Below are 13,637 nucleotides of genomic sequence, written 5' to 3' on the forward strand. Positions count from 1 at the left end.
TTACAATGTTTGGTGTCCTGCCCTCGACCTGATGGGAACCTATGTTTGCTCCTGGGTGCCCTCATCTGCTGTCCTGCCAGGCTCCCCAACAGGGAAGGAGGCTAAATCTGTCCTGAGCCTGGGAATTCCATCCCAGGACAGGCTGGTGCCCAGCCCCTCTCCTGGCCTTTGGCTTCTACCCTTGGAGAGAAGTCTGACTCTTTTCTTGGTGCAGAGGCCCATACTCAAGCCCAGACCAGCTTGGTGACCTTGAGTGGACAGCTCAGCTTCTCACGCTCTGATAGAGGTAACCCTGGCCAAGCTGACTCGCCCTTCCTGGGGTTCCCAGGCATATCTAATTAATGATGCAAAGCACTTAGAGATGTAAGTGCTCCATGAGTGGGGCCCATAAATTACCAGGGATGGAGCCCTGAGTGTTATGATGTTTCACTTGTGCTTGTTCCCAGTAATGAATAATTATCTGCTCAGACCCACAGCCAAACTCCGTACCCAAACATCTCCCCCCACCCCACCAAGCTTAGAGGACTCATTGACCATGACTGCTGAGCCTCTCAAACGGTCATGGGCATCAACCAAATGCAATGCTTGGTCTTTGATTGGATTCTAGTGTGAAAAAAACTACTCCATGAGGCATGTTTGGGGGCAATCTGAATATCAACAGGGTATTAGATGGTGCCAGGGAACTGGACAGCTTTCCTCCACACAGTGATTCAGGGACCCGGGATCTTTCTGTCTGTGGCTCCACCATCTCCGATGGCCTGTGGTCATCTTAATGCAGCTGGTGAAAGGAGGAGGAATCTGGGCTTGGAAGCAACATGCATCCCTTCCATTTACAGTCTATTGTCAAAAACTGGTCACAAAAAGTATCTAGTCACACAGCCCTGCTTAGAGGCATGGGGTGGAGGTGAGGGATTTTTCAACTACTGTGCTTTGCTACAGCCAGGGAATTGTGGACTTTGGTGAACAGCCGGCCACCCTGCTACACATGGCTTAGGCTAGTGACAGAGTCACTATAGTTTAGAGCAGGTAATGAGTCCCCCGGGGGAGGTAGAACAAGTAAGTAAAGGGAGTCCCTGCTCTGAGTCTGGCCCTGGGCTCAGATGTGCTGCAGGGACCACAGAGGAGGCAGTAAGGCCCCAGCTTCTAGGAATCCCCAGGCCTGCTGGAACTCTAATGCACAAAATCAGCAGGCACCAACCCTAGGCAGGGGATAATCAAATGCTTGCCCGGTACAAAGATGAGGGTGTAAATTCTTTGAGGAAAGGAGCTGTCTGTATGTTAAAGGCTGAATCCTCCATGCTCAGCACTGGGCCTGGCATAGCACCAGACCTCACAAGATCTCCGCCCATTCGGATTGAACTCTCTGGAGGAGATGCAGGGAAGCGGGGAGGGGTGGCCCTGCGTTTCTGTGACCTTCCTTTGAAGGCCTATTGGGGGTGGGGGCTCCTTAAATAAAGGCCGGGAGCCGGAACCAAATCCATCAAGCACTAGGGACGGTGTTCTCTGTGGCCAGTGGGGGTGCTTCATGGGACTGGGGAGTGGGGGAGGAGGGAGCTCTCCCTATATGGGCGTCCACTCTGACTGAAGCTGGATTTTATTTCCAGCCCCAACTTTCGTGTGCTCACTAATTCAGTCCCACAGAGGGGCCTCAGGAGGCCAGTATAATTTTCTTCTCCTAAAAAAGTAAACTCTTGCTTGTCGTAAGCGACCTCATTTACCTCACAGTGCACTGCACCCTGGGGCCCGTCCTCTCCCACCTCCATAGGCCCCTGGAAGCTGTGACCTGCTATGGTTCCCTCCGTGTCTCCAGAGGAAATTCAGGGACTTCCCTGGCATTGACCAGGGGACGAGGGTGAGCATGGGATCTGGGTTCCCCTGGAGGCCCCGGGCTGTCAGGTCTCCTTCAGGGGACATTCGACCAACCCAGCTGTGAGCTCCTGCTCTGCTTCCTCATCCCCCAGAAAGCAAATGTTGGAACACTGATGCGTTTGGGGATCATTTTTTACTTTAATTAGAAAACACATATTCAAACAGCATCAAACATTAATGAGACTTGCAGGGGGTCCCTTATAAACAAACGTATTTAATTAAAGTGTGGCTGAGCCCTCTCCCCGCTGCCTGGCTGTGGGTTGTCCCCAACGTCCCTCCAGGCTGATCGGTAAGGAGAGCACCTGCCGATGGCTTTGCCGATGGCTTTGCCGCTGGGCCAGGGACTGCAAGTCTCTTCCCAGCCTGACAGTGGACTTTTTCTCCTGCCCATTAATCCTCACATTGATTTTGCTATAAACTCACACGGCACTCCCCTCCCAGGCCAGAGGAAGAAACCTCCATTGATTATATTGGAATAAGGTTTGTTGTAAAAAAGCAAAATGCCTAAAACATTGAAATGAAGTAAGCTTTTTGAGGGTCCATAAATCACCCAGGATAATGCCGCCAATGAGCAGGGCTTCTTAAACACCCGGAAAATACGGCACCATAAGCTGTGCTGACAGGAAATCGCAGCCCCTCTCTCTGTGTAGCTGCCACCTGAAAAGCACCATCAATAATGGTTATTGCTGTTTGGTAAGCAAAAGAGGGAAGTTGTGTCCGTCTCCTTTAGAAAGTTCCCTCAAAGTCACTTTGCCCAAATGGCAGCGTGGCATTTTCCCACGCAGTAAATACATCCCAATTATGAGCGTGTCATGTTAGCTTTTACGGTTCACTAATCACAAACTTTTGTGGATGTCATTGCCGACCGGATCTTTTCCTAATCGGAATTTACGGTTCTGTTTGGCCGTTGGTGGAGATCAGGAGGGCCACAGCGGTGTCACTTTTGGGGGCTGGTGGGCTGGGCCCAAGGTCACTTCCTCCGGCGCTCCGCTACTCTGAAGACTAAGATTGTGCAAGTCCCAGGATTGGCGGGGGGTGCTTCAGCAGACAGCCCTCATTTCCCCCCCCCCATTTCTGAGGTCCTGGCCTGGAGGCCCAATCTAGGCACCGGGCCGGGTTCATCTCTGAGGACCCACCTTTTCAAAAGCTCCAAACTGCTCAGCGTCACAGGCCCACAGCGTGGATGGCATGCACAGCCTTCGCCTCCCAGCACAGCGCTGGGCCCCCGCGGGGGTGCCCTCTGACTCTGCCTCCCTCTGCCACAGAGCTCCTTCAGGCCCAGATGTTGAGGCAGCTCGTGCAGGGGTTAGAAGCATCATTCCTCTCTGGCCTCCAGGGCAGAGCAATGACTCCGCATTGCAATTTTCCTTAGAGGCACAGAGCAAGAGTCCTGTTCTGGGCCGGGAGAGAACAGGACAGGAGTTTAGGGGCTAGAGGCTGGGTTACGTGCAATAGTTGATCCACCATCTCCCCTTCCCTCCCCTCCCGGGCTCTCCTCGGGGAGAACCTCATTCCAGGTCTCTCCCGTCTGTCTTCCTGGACACAGGCCGTCCCGACCCCCGGGGCACGGTGGCAGCCCTCTGTCCCTCTTGGGCCTCTGAGCCGCCTAATGCAGACAATGTGGGGATCTGTGTCAGGAGAGACACGAGGTGCAAAAGTAGGTGTGGCTGTTTCCTAGCGCTGGTTTTTCTGCCTCTTTTCATAGTGTCTCAGGGCTTGAGACAGGCTGTGCCTCCTTCAGCCCGTGGGGCGTGCAGAGCTCTTGATTTGGGTAATTACCCCACCCTCCCAGACTCTGACAAAGGGAGCGTTGCCATGTGAAATGGGGTCTGGATGGTGATCATTTGTGACTTGTATTAATATTCACAACAATAACATTTTTCATGGTTAGGGTGTTGTTGTTTTTTGTCACTGCAGGAAATGAAATGCAAATTAACAACTGTGAAGATTATAATATAATGAAATAGGACATAAAAGATGAAGAACTAATGAATTAAGTGGCTTCAAGGCATGGAGGGAAAATGTCCTTCAAAAGCAAACATGTAAATAGAGCAAGAGATTAATAAGATGGGAGGGAGCCTGTTCTCTCTCAACCTTTCTCTGACTCAGTGGCTCTCCACTGTCCACCCCGTTACTTTAGCAAGAAAGAAAAACACACAGGAGTCCTCCTTGACTTCATTCTCCCCACAACCCCAAAGGTCCATATGGCACAACTCGAAATTTCTGCTTCCCTTGAATCCACGCTGTGCCATTCCTGGGTTCAGTAGCTCTCCTCCCTCCCTCCCGCCCCCTCCCCGGAGCCTCAGCTCCTGGGGTTCACCTCTACCACGGCCGTTGGGGTTAAAAGTACAGGTATGATCCTGTCGTCCCCTGTTTAAAAAATAAATAAGTAGGCGGCTGTGGGGTGGAGGGGGGTCAATGGGAAAAACAAACAAAGGGGACATCTGTAGTACTTTCAACAATAAAGATGAAAGAAAGAAAGAAAGAAAGAAAGAAAGAAAGAAAGAAAGAAAGAAAGAAAGAAAGAAAGACAGTCACATTAATAAGTGATAACATTTTAAATTAACAAACATTTAAAATAATGATTCTTTTTAAAATAAAATTTTAAAGCAAACAATAAAGCACCATAAACAAACAGAGAAATCCTCTCCAGTGTTTCCACATTGTTTTCTGCTCGGTCCCCCTTTGCTCAGCCTCAGATAAAGGACGTGTGTAAGATGTCCCTGTGGAAAGAGGACTCAGTGCCACATGGAACAGGGGTTCAACTTGGGGGAAGGAGGAGCCCCAGATTGGCAGTGGGGGGTGTTCTACACGTGGGTGGTATCAGAGCAGGGGCACATGACTGCTTCGGTCAGAACGCTTTTGGTTGCAAATGACAGAAACCCAGTTCAAACTGACTGAAGCAAAAACGTCTCGGGGTTTCTAAGCTAAACGTCTCGGGGTCTCAGGCAGGGTTGGATCCAGGGCAGAAATGATGTCACTGGGCTCTGCCTCCCTCTGTGCCTCGGGGTTTTGATTCTGTGCCGGCTGTTCTCTCTGGTGGGTAAAATGGTTTCAGACAGCCCCAGGCTCATCCCCCACCTCAACACCATGAAGAGAGTTGGCTTCTTGTTCTGTGTGATGCCAGTAAGAGCCTTGGATGTACTCCAATTAGACTGACTCGGTTCATGCACCTGAACCAAGCAGTGTGGCCAGAGGAATTAAAATCAGGGTGGCCTCCTCCCTGAAGCTCTGACGTAGCTTCCAGCAACCACACCCTGGTCTTCCTCCGCCTCCCCAGGGGCTTCTGTTTAGAATCTTTGTCAATTCCTCGTCCTCTCTCCCGCTGTTTGTTGGCTCGCTCAGGACACAAGCTGCAGGCCTCTCCTCTTTTCCACCAACAGTCATCCACTGTGGGCCCCGTCTTCAAGGTGGGCCATCCCCATCCTCACCCTGGCGGTGCCCCACGCCAGCCTGGCCTTCCTTAGAATCTCCTGATCCCCACCCACTGGTGCAAAGCAAGGAGTTTGGAATTTGGAGATGCAAGACCAGGGCTGTGTGACCTAGAGCCGATAAACCGGCTCCTGATGCAAGCCGCAGTTCCCACTGTCTCGGTCAGCAGGGCTCCGTAGCAGCATACCATAGACTGGGTGCTTAGCGACAGACATTTCTCACGGAAGCCTGAGATCTAGGTGCTAGCAGGGCTGGGTTCAGGTGAGAGCTCTCTTCCTAGTTTACAAATGGCTTCCTTCTCACACTGTCCTCACAGGGTGGAGAGAGAAAGCTCTGATGTCCATTCCTCTTCTCATAGGGCACTAATCTCATAGGGGCCCTACCCTCATGACTTAATCACCTAGCAAAGGCCCCACCTCCAAATGCCATCCATCACACTAGGGGCAGGGCTTCAACGCATGGATCTGAGGAAGAAACAAACATTCAATCCATAACACCCATCCTGAAAGCACCAAGTGGAGGTGAAGGCTCCCGGCCCACGTGGACAGCAAAAGAGATTGCTCAGCCCGGCCGGCGTGGCTCAGTGATTAAGCATCGACCTATGGATCAGGAGGTCATGGTTTGGTTCCCGGTCAGGGCATATTCCAGGGTTTCGGGTTCAGTCCACAGTAGGTGTTGTGCAGGAGGCAGCCGGTCAATGATTCTCATCATTGATTTTTCTCTCTCTCTCCCTCTCCCTTCCTCTCTGAAATCAATAAAAAAAAATTTTTTTTTAAAAAACAACTCTTGGAGAGACCAAGATGGCGGCATAGGTAAACACCGCAGACTGCTGCCGCAAACAACCACTTCAAAAATACAACTAAAAGACGGAACGGACATCACCCAGAACCACAGGAAGGCTGGCTGAGGAGAGACTCTTCAACTAGAAGGAAAAATAACAGCACACCGAGGCTCAGAGGAGGCGCAGTGTGGAAAAAACTCAGGTGCGGAGGTGCGCGCGCAAAGCGGGCTGGTGGCTGAGAGCGCGGTTGTCGTTTTCGGTCAGGGGGGAGTCTCAGACTCTGAGCTCCAGATACGGGCGAATCGCTGGGGACTCGGACCCAAACGGGAGAAGCGGGAGTGTCTGGCATCAGTTGGAAGGCAGCTTTCCCTCCGAGGTTTGCAGCGGTTCCGGGGGTTCTGAGAAGCAGAGCCTCTGGGAACAGGACTGAGGGCACCATAACGGCTCCCTCCGCCCGCCCTGTTGAGCCCGCCCCGCCCAAGCCCTGCGCAGAGCCATTTGCCGGATCGCCGCAGGCAAAGGCTAGATTAGCGCCCCCCCAGAGGACAGAAGTTTTCCCACTGCAGCAGACACAGCTGATTCTCACAGCCAGTCGGCCTGGTGGTCAAATCCCTCTAGTATTAACTACAACAATCAAGGCTCAACTAGAACAAGACTGCGCACAAAGACCACTAGGGGGTGCACCAAGAAAGCATAAAAAATGCGGAGACAAAAAAACATGACAGAAATGGAGGATATAGAGCTAAAAATCGCAATTTTGAGGGCTTGCAAAAATGTGCTAGAAGCTGTCAATAAACTTGAGGAGAGAGTCACGAAAACTAATGAGACCCTCGATGCTATGATAAAGAACCAACTAGAAATTAAGCATACACGGACTGAAATAAAGAATATTATACAGACACCCAATAGCAGACCAGAGGAGCGCAAGAATCAAGCCAAAGATTTGAAATGCGAAGAAGCAAAAAACACCCAACCGGAAAAGCAAAATGAAAAAAGAATCCGAAAATACGAAGATAGTGTAAGGAGCCTCTGGGACAGCTTCAAGCGTACAAACATCAGAATAATTGGGGTGCCAGAAGATGAGAGACAGCAAGATATTGAAAACCTATTTGAAGAAATAATGGCAGAAAACTTCCCCCACCTGGTGAAAGAAATGGACTTACAGGTCCAAGAAGCGCAGAGAACCCCAAACAAAAGGAATCCAAAGAGGACCACACCAAGACACATCATAATTAAAATGCCAAGAGCAAAAGACAAAGAGAGAATCTTAAAAGCAGCAAGAGAAAGAGACTCAATTACCTACAAGGGAATACCCATACGACTGTCAGCTGATTTCTCAACAGAAACTTTGCAGGCCAGAAGGGAATGGCAAGAAATATTCAAAGTGCTGAATACCAAGAACCTACAACCAAGAATACTTTATCCAGCAAAGCTATCATTCAGAATTGAAGGTCAGATAAAGAGCTTCACAGATAAGGAAAAGCTAAAGGAGTTCATCACCACTAAACCAGTATTATACGAAATGCTGAAAGGTATCCTTTAAGAAGAGGAAGAAGAAAAAGGTAAAGATACAAATTGTGAACAACAAACATGCATCTATCAACAAGTGAATCTAAGAACCAAGTGAATAAATAATCTGATGTACAGAATGAACTGGTGATTATAATGAATCAGGGACATAGAAAGGGAATGGACTGACTATTCTTGGGGGGGAAAGGGGAATGGGAGATGCGGGAAGAAACTGGACAAAAATCGTGCACCTATGGATGAGGACAGTGGGTGGGGAGTGAGGGCGGAGGGTGCAATAAAGATTTAATTTAAAAAAATAAAATAAAATTAAAAAAAAATTAAATAAAAATAAAAATAAAAATAAAAAACAACTCTTTTTTTAAGAGATTGCTTATTTGCATCAGCTCAGCCTCTGCTGGCTCTCACGGAGGCCTGACCTCTCTGCTTCTCAGCCGCTCATCTCTAACCCTGTTGGCCTGTTTACAGTCATCGGGCCTCGGGCCTCCCCACCAGCCCTCCCCAGGCCAGCAGGCTGCCCAGCCTCCAGCCAAGCACACCACACGCAGCCCGGGAGGCCTGGACAGAAGCTTGGAGACGAAGCGACATTGTTTTCATTCTGAAGCAGATGCTCCTGTGGCCCAGGGAGGCTGGAATTCCAGGCCGGATGGCATCCCCGTCTCTCAGAGGCCAGAAAAGTCTCGCATGGGAGCCCACGGGAGCCATGTGGGGGGTGTCAGGCTGGAGAGATTGCCCCCCAGTGCCTCCTCGCCAGGCAGCCTGAGCAGATGAGCCCCTGCAAACATGGATTCCATCTTCATACAAATGTCTGTCGTTGTGACAAATACACGACCGGGAGACAGAAAGATGACATAAAAGCCGAGTCAGTTCTGTGGAAGTTGCTCCCTGGTATTCGGGGGCTTGGGAGAGCCGCGCCAGCCACCTGTCAGAAATGGCACGGGAAGCAGATGGAGTTCTTTGGAGAAGCATCAAACAGGTCTGAATGAGTCTGCATGGAGCGGGTAATGACGTCAGGCCCCGAGCTGCGGGCAGTGCTATTCAGGAGAAGCAAGTAACTAACCGCCCAGACTGCTCCCGCGGCTCTAGGAAGGAGGAGCTGCCGCCACAGGGGGTGGCTCTTTCCCCTCTTTCCTGTAGCACTGCACCTGCTCCCGGCTCCGAGGCACCCCCCTCCCAGGGAGCCCCACCATCCTCCCCAGAGGAGCAGCGAGCACGAAGCCCAGGAGGACTGTCACCCGGTCTGAGGCTCTAGCCATGGGACTCTGCCCTGTGCCCGCCTCCCCTCCGAGTTATCACCTGCAAATGGAGGATGAGGACTCTGCTTGTAAAGAAGAAACCAAAGCACCGATGGTGAAGAAGTGGTCTGTTGCAGGACGTGTATTTGGGCCTGGAGATGCAGGGGAGGCAGAGGGAAACACCAGGGAGCTCAGGGGGCCCTCGCTGCAGGACTGCTCAGGAGTCTGCTGGGGATGGGGACATGTTCCCCACATCCTCTCTGGGAGACACCGGAGTGAAGACTTGTCACAGTTCCTTGAGGGCCTGAGTTCCTAGAACACATTTTGGAAAACGCTGGATGCGCCGGCTGCTTTCTTTTCAATGTCACAACTAATAAGAACTATTTCACACTCCTCACTGATCCCGGCTGCAAGGCATGGACTCCAGGCAGGACAGCTGCCCGGCCCGGCCCGGCCCTGTGTCACCGTGGGCGTCACTTCACCCCATGCCGCCTGTGTTCCCATCCGTCACGCGGTCTGGGAAGGTGCTTTGAAGAAGGTGGAGGAAAACGTACCGCAACAGTACGGTATTGATTATTCTTGATTTTCAAGGAAAAGAGTGTGTCCCCTTCCACGTGGACTTGGGCTCACAGTCAGAATGTGTCTCTATAAAGCAACAATCTTTTTCTAACTTATTGGCTCAATAAATATTTTCTGAGCACCTGCTATGTGCTAGGCATGTTCTAGGCACTGGGGACGCAGCCGAGAAAAAGGAGACAAGCCCTGCCCTGCTGGACCTCGCCGTGGGCAGACAGCATGAAACCAGCAAGGAAATAAATGGTGTCAAAACCAAGGGCTGAACCCTAAAGGGGATCGATGGGTTTTCAAACATGACCAATAACAAAAGGGAAAGCGGGGGGATGAAAACGTTTACTCTGTAACTGACTGTGATCAATTAATTGTAGGCGCCACTGCACGCGGATCCAGCAAAGCTATCATTCAGAATTAAAGGTCAGATAAAGAGCTTCACAGATAAGGAAAAGCTAAAGGAGTTCATCACCACTAAACCAGTATTATACGAAATGCTGAAAGGTATCCTTTAAGAAGAGGAAGAAGAAGAAAAAGGTAAAGATACAAATTATGAACAGCAAACATGCATCTATCAACAAGTGAATCTAAGAATCAAGTGAATAAATAATCTGAGGAACAGAATGAACTGTTGATTATAATAGAATCAGGGACATAGAAAGGGAATGGACTGACTATTCTTGGGGGGGAAAGGGGAGTGGGAGATGCAGGAAGAGACTGGACAAAAATCGTGCACCTATGGATGAGGACAGTGGGTGGGGAGTGAGGGCGGAGGGTGGGGCGGGAACTGGGAGGAGGGGAGTTATGGGGGGAAAAAAAGAGGAACAAATGTAATAATCTGAACAATAAAGATTTAATTTAAAAAGAAATATCTCCAAGAAATCTGCAACCCTAATAAAAAAAAAAAAAAAAGAAAACCTTTACTCTGAACCACATCACTCAGGTTGCTGGCTGGCTCAGGGGAGGGGCAGTGTTCCCCACCGGTATGCTTTAATACGCTGGCCGAGGCGCTGAGGGGAGCAGCTGAGACCCCATAGACCCGAACAGCTTGCTTCCTCATCTGTACAAAGGGCCCAGATTCCCCTCCCCTGGCCAGCACTCCGGTCTCCATGCTCCTTTGAGACTGAGAGAAAGGAAAGAACATGGGAATTGGGTAGTTCCCCATTCTACAATGACTCTATGTCTGTCTATGTTTACTCTCTGGTTAAAAAAGAAAAACGGAGGGTGTTGTAGAAAGTGATACAGAGCTCCTTGTATTGATAAACAGACTTAGAATTCTAGTCAGAAATATTTTAAGGTGATTTAAAGAAAATGACTTTACACTCTCAGGTTTGGACATGCAAAGTCCAGTCGCAGCACTGATCCTGTAACTACAAAAACTTCTCTGCCAGGCCAGTGCTCGGACCTCAGCTGGGCACCGCCGGGCCCACACAGGTCAGGGGACCTGGAGAGAAGGGCAAACCCCAGGGAAAGAGCGTGAAGACACCAAGAGGCAGGTTCAGGGGCCACGCTTTGAGTCCGACTTCTGTTGTTTGGACTTTTGGGTAGAAGACTCTGCTCTCAAAACACTTCCTTCCTCTCTGGTGGACACCTGCCCAGCCTGCAGGAGTGGGAGGCCTCAGGTGGGCCAACCACCCAATTCACTCCCTACTTCAGTGTCTTGGGGCTGCCATAGCCAAGTACTACCAATGGTGGCTTAAAACCACAGGCATTTATTCTCTCGGTGTCCTGGAGGCTCGAGTCCAAAGTCAAAGTGTCAGCAGGGCTGTACTCCCTCCAAAGACCCTGGGGAGACTCCTCTTGCCCCCTCGGGCTTCTGGTGGCTGCCGGCAACCCCTGGCATTCTTTGGTTTGAAGCTACATCACTCCGATCTCTATCGCCATTGTCACATGGATAGCTGCCCCGTGTGTCCCCATGTGGCCTTCTTGTAAGAACACCACCCTAATCCAGCATTACCTCATCTTAACTAATTACATCTGCAAATTGTTTCCAAATAATATCAAATTCTGAAGTAGCAAGGGTTAGGACTTTAACATATCTTTTTAGAGGACACAATTCAACCCCCCATACACACACCCTCCAGCATCATGGTCTCACTCTGCTTTTTCCTCATCTGCACCTCAAGCTCTGTCAGGAAGAATGCTCTGGAAAGGTGGCCTGGGAAGTTTGCAGGATCCTGGGATTGAGGCGATCCCAGAGTGTAAGATGGCAACTGAGGACTTATGAGCGCCCCCTTCCCGCCCCCCCCGCCCGAAGTTGAGATCACCCTCCTCCGAGCATCTGTGGAGGAGGCTATGGGGGCCTGGGCCCTGGGAGACCACAGGGGTGCGGGCCTCCGGGAGCCCCACGGAGCGTCCTCTCTTCTGACGGTAGCTCAGGCAGGGCCCAGGCCCACAGCTCCACTGGCCACCGTGACCCCCTTGCCAAGAGGAACGTTTCCAGAGGCTCAGAGCCAACCATGAGTCACAGCAGGCACCGCCCCACCCACCCTGCCTGAGAGCATGACACTCCTGCTCCACTGGCACTTTCACGGTTCCATGTCCCCGTGTCAGGTGGGGTAGGTGGAGGGAGACAGCCGCTCTGAGCTAAACGAATGCAGAGGACATGTCGGGCTCAACAGTCCTGAACTGGGAGGTTCTGAACACCCACTGGAAAGACGGGGCATGTGAGCTGCGGGCAGTGGAGAAGGTGGGTATGGTGGTGCCGGGATGGGCGCGCCAGAGACCGACGGATCTGCATTCAGGTCGGAGCCCCCTCTCGGCGCCAAGTGGGCCACGGGCTTTTGTTTGTTTTGTCCTTAAGTTCCAGGAATGCCACTTACTGACTCTGTGGCCTTGGGCAATTAATTGGCCCCTGTCGAGGTCTCGTTCCCTCATCTGTCAACTGGGGCAGGAATAGGTCCACCATAAAAGGCTGCAGGGAAGATTTGGACAAGATCACATAAGTAAAGACAAGTTAGCACCCACTCTGACCACCCTCACTAAATGGAAGAGAGATCTGAAAACAGGTGTTTGCCTCTAGCATGACCTCTGGGTCGGAGACCTCGTCTACTCACAAGTGGAGTCTTTGCACGGTGACACTTGACAAATCACTTTATCAGAGACATACATAAAGATTGATGTGCTCAACTTAAAAATACAGATAAGTCTATTAAGAATGGATAATACAATGGATTTTAATAAATGTTAGAAAAATGTTTTTAAAAAAAAGAAGATTGATATGCAAGGATATTTACTGCAGCATTACTAATAACAGCCAAAAACTGGAAACAATCCAAATAACCCAAAATAGGGAAGTGGTTATATGCCTACAGACCCACCGAGTGGAATACTATTAAATCAAAGGTCACCAGCAAAACTGCTCTACAGTGGAATCCCGTCCTGTAAACTGGGCATATCCCATCTAAATACACATCAAGTGGCATCAAGAATGGATCTCTGGCCCTGGCCAGCGTGGCTTCGTGGTTAAGCATTGACTTATGAACCAGGAGGTCATGGTTTGATTCCTGGTCAGGGCACATGCCTGGGTTACAGACTCCATCCTCAGTGTGGGGCGTGCAGGAGGCAGCCAATTGATGTGCCTCTCTCATCATTGATGTTTCTATCTCCCTCTCCCTTCCTCTCTGAAATCAATAAAATTACACTAAAATAAAAAAGAATGGATCTCTGTCCCTGGCAGATGTAGCTCAGTTGAGCTCTGTCCCGCACACCAAGAGGTCACCCATTCGATTCCCGGTCAGGGCACATACCCGGGTTGCAGGCTCAGTCCCCAATAGGGGTTGTGCAGGAGGCGGCGGATGGATGTTTCTCTCTCATCAATGTTTCTCTCTCTCTCTCTGTGTCTCCCTCTCCCTTCCTCTCTCTCTAAAATCAATAAAAACATTAAAAAAAAAAAAAGAATGGATCTCTGCCAGGCCCACCATGCTTCCATTCTCCCTGAGGACCACGTTTCAGGGCTTGAGGAGTGGGGTTCTGGAAACACAGGTCTCTTCCTGGGACTTCCGGCTTCCTAGGAGCTAGAGCTGCACCTACCAGGGTCAGTCTGCCCTCCTGGTGTCTGGGCTCCTAGCCTTAGGACCCCTGACCCAAAGATACCCCAACCTATTGGGCTGTCCTCTACTGAGAGTAAGTTTGATTTGGTTTAAACACAGTGGGGGCAGCCTTAAGAGGTACCCATAGGAATGTGCCAACAAGAGGAAAACTTTCATTTTTCTTCCTGCGTGACT

General features: G+C 50.5%; 1 long non-coding RNA gene across 1 annotated transcript in view; it reads left to right on the forward strand.

Moving 5' to 3' along the window:
- Window positions 1-546: 546 nt before the first annotated feature.
- LOC106725981 overlaps window positions 547-13,637 on the forward strand; it is a 21,718-nt gene continuing 8,627 nt past the window's right edge. Inside the window, exons 1-2 of the long non-coding RNA XR_001361997.1 lie at window positions 547-558; window positions 2,676-2,683. This is a non-coding gene — a long non-coding RNA (uncharacterized LOC106725981). The remainder of the gene's footprint in view (window positions 559-2,675; window positions 2,684-13,637) is intronic.

Source organism: Myotis brandtii, unplaced genomic scaffold (assembly GCF_000412655.1).
Source record: "Myotis brandtii unplaced genomic scaffold, ASM41265v1 scaffold208, whole genome shotgun sequence".
In the NCBI taxonomy this organism is placed as follows: Eukaryota; Metazoa; Chordata; class Mammalia; order Chiroptera; family Vespertilionidae; genus Myotis; species Myotis brandtii.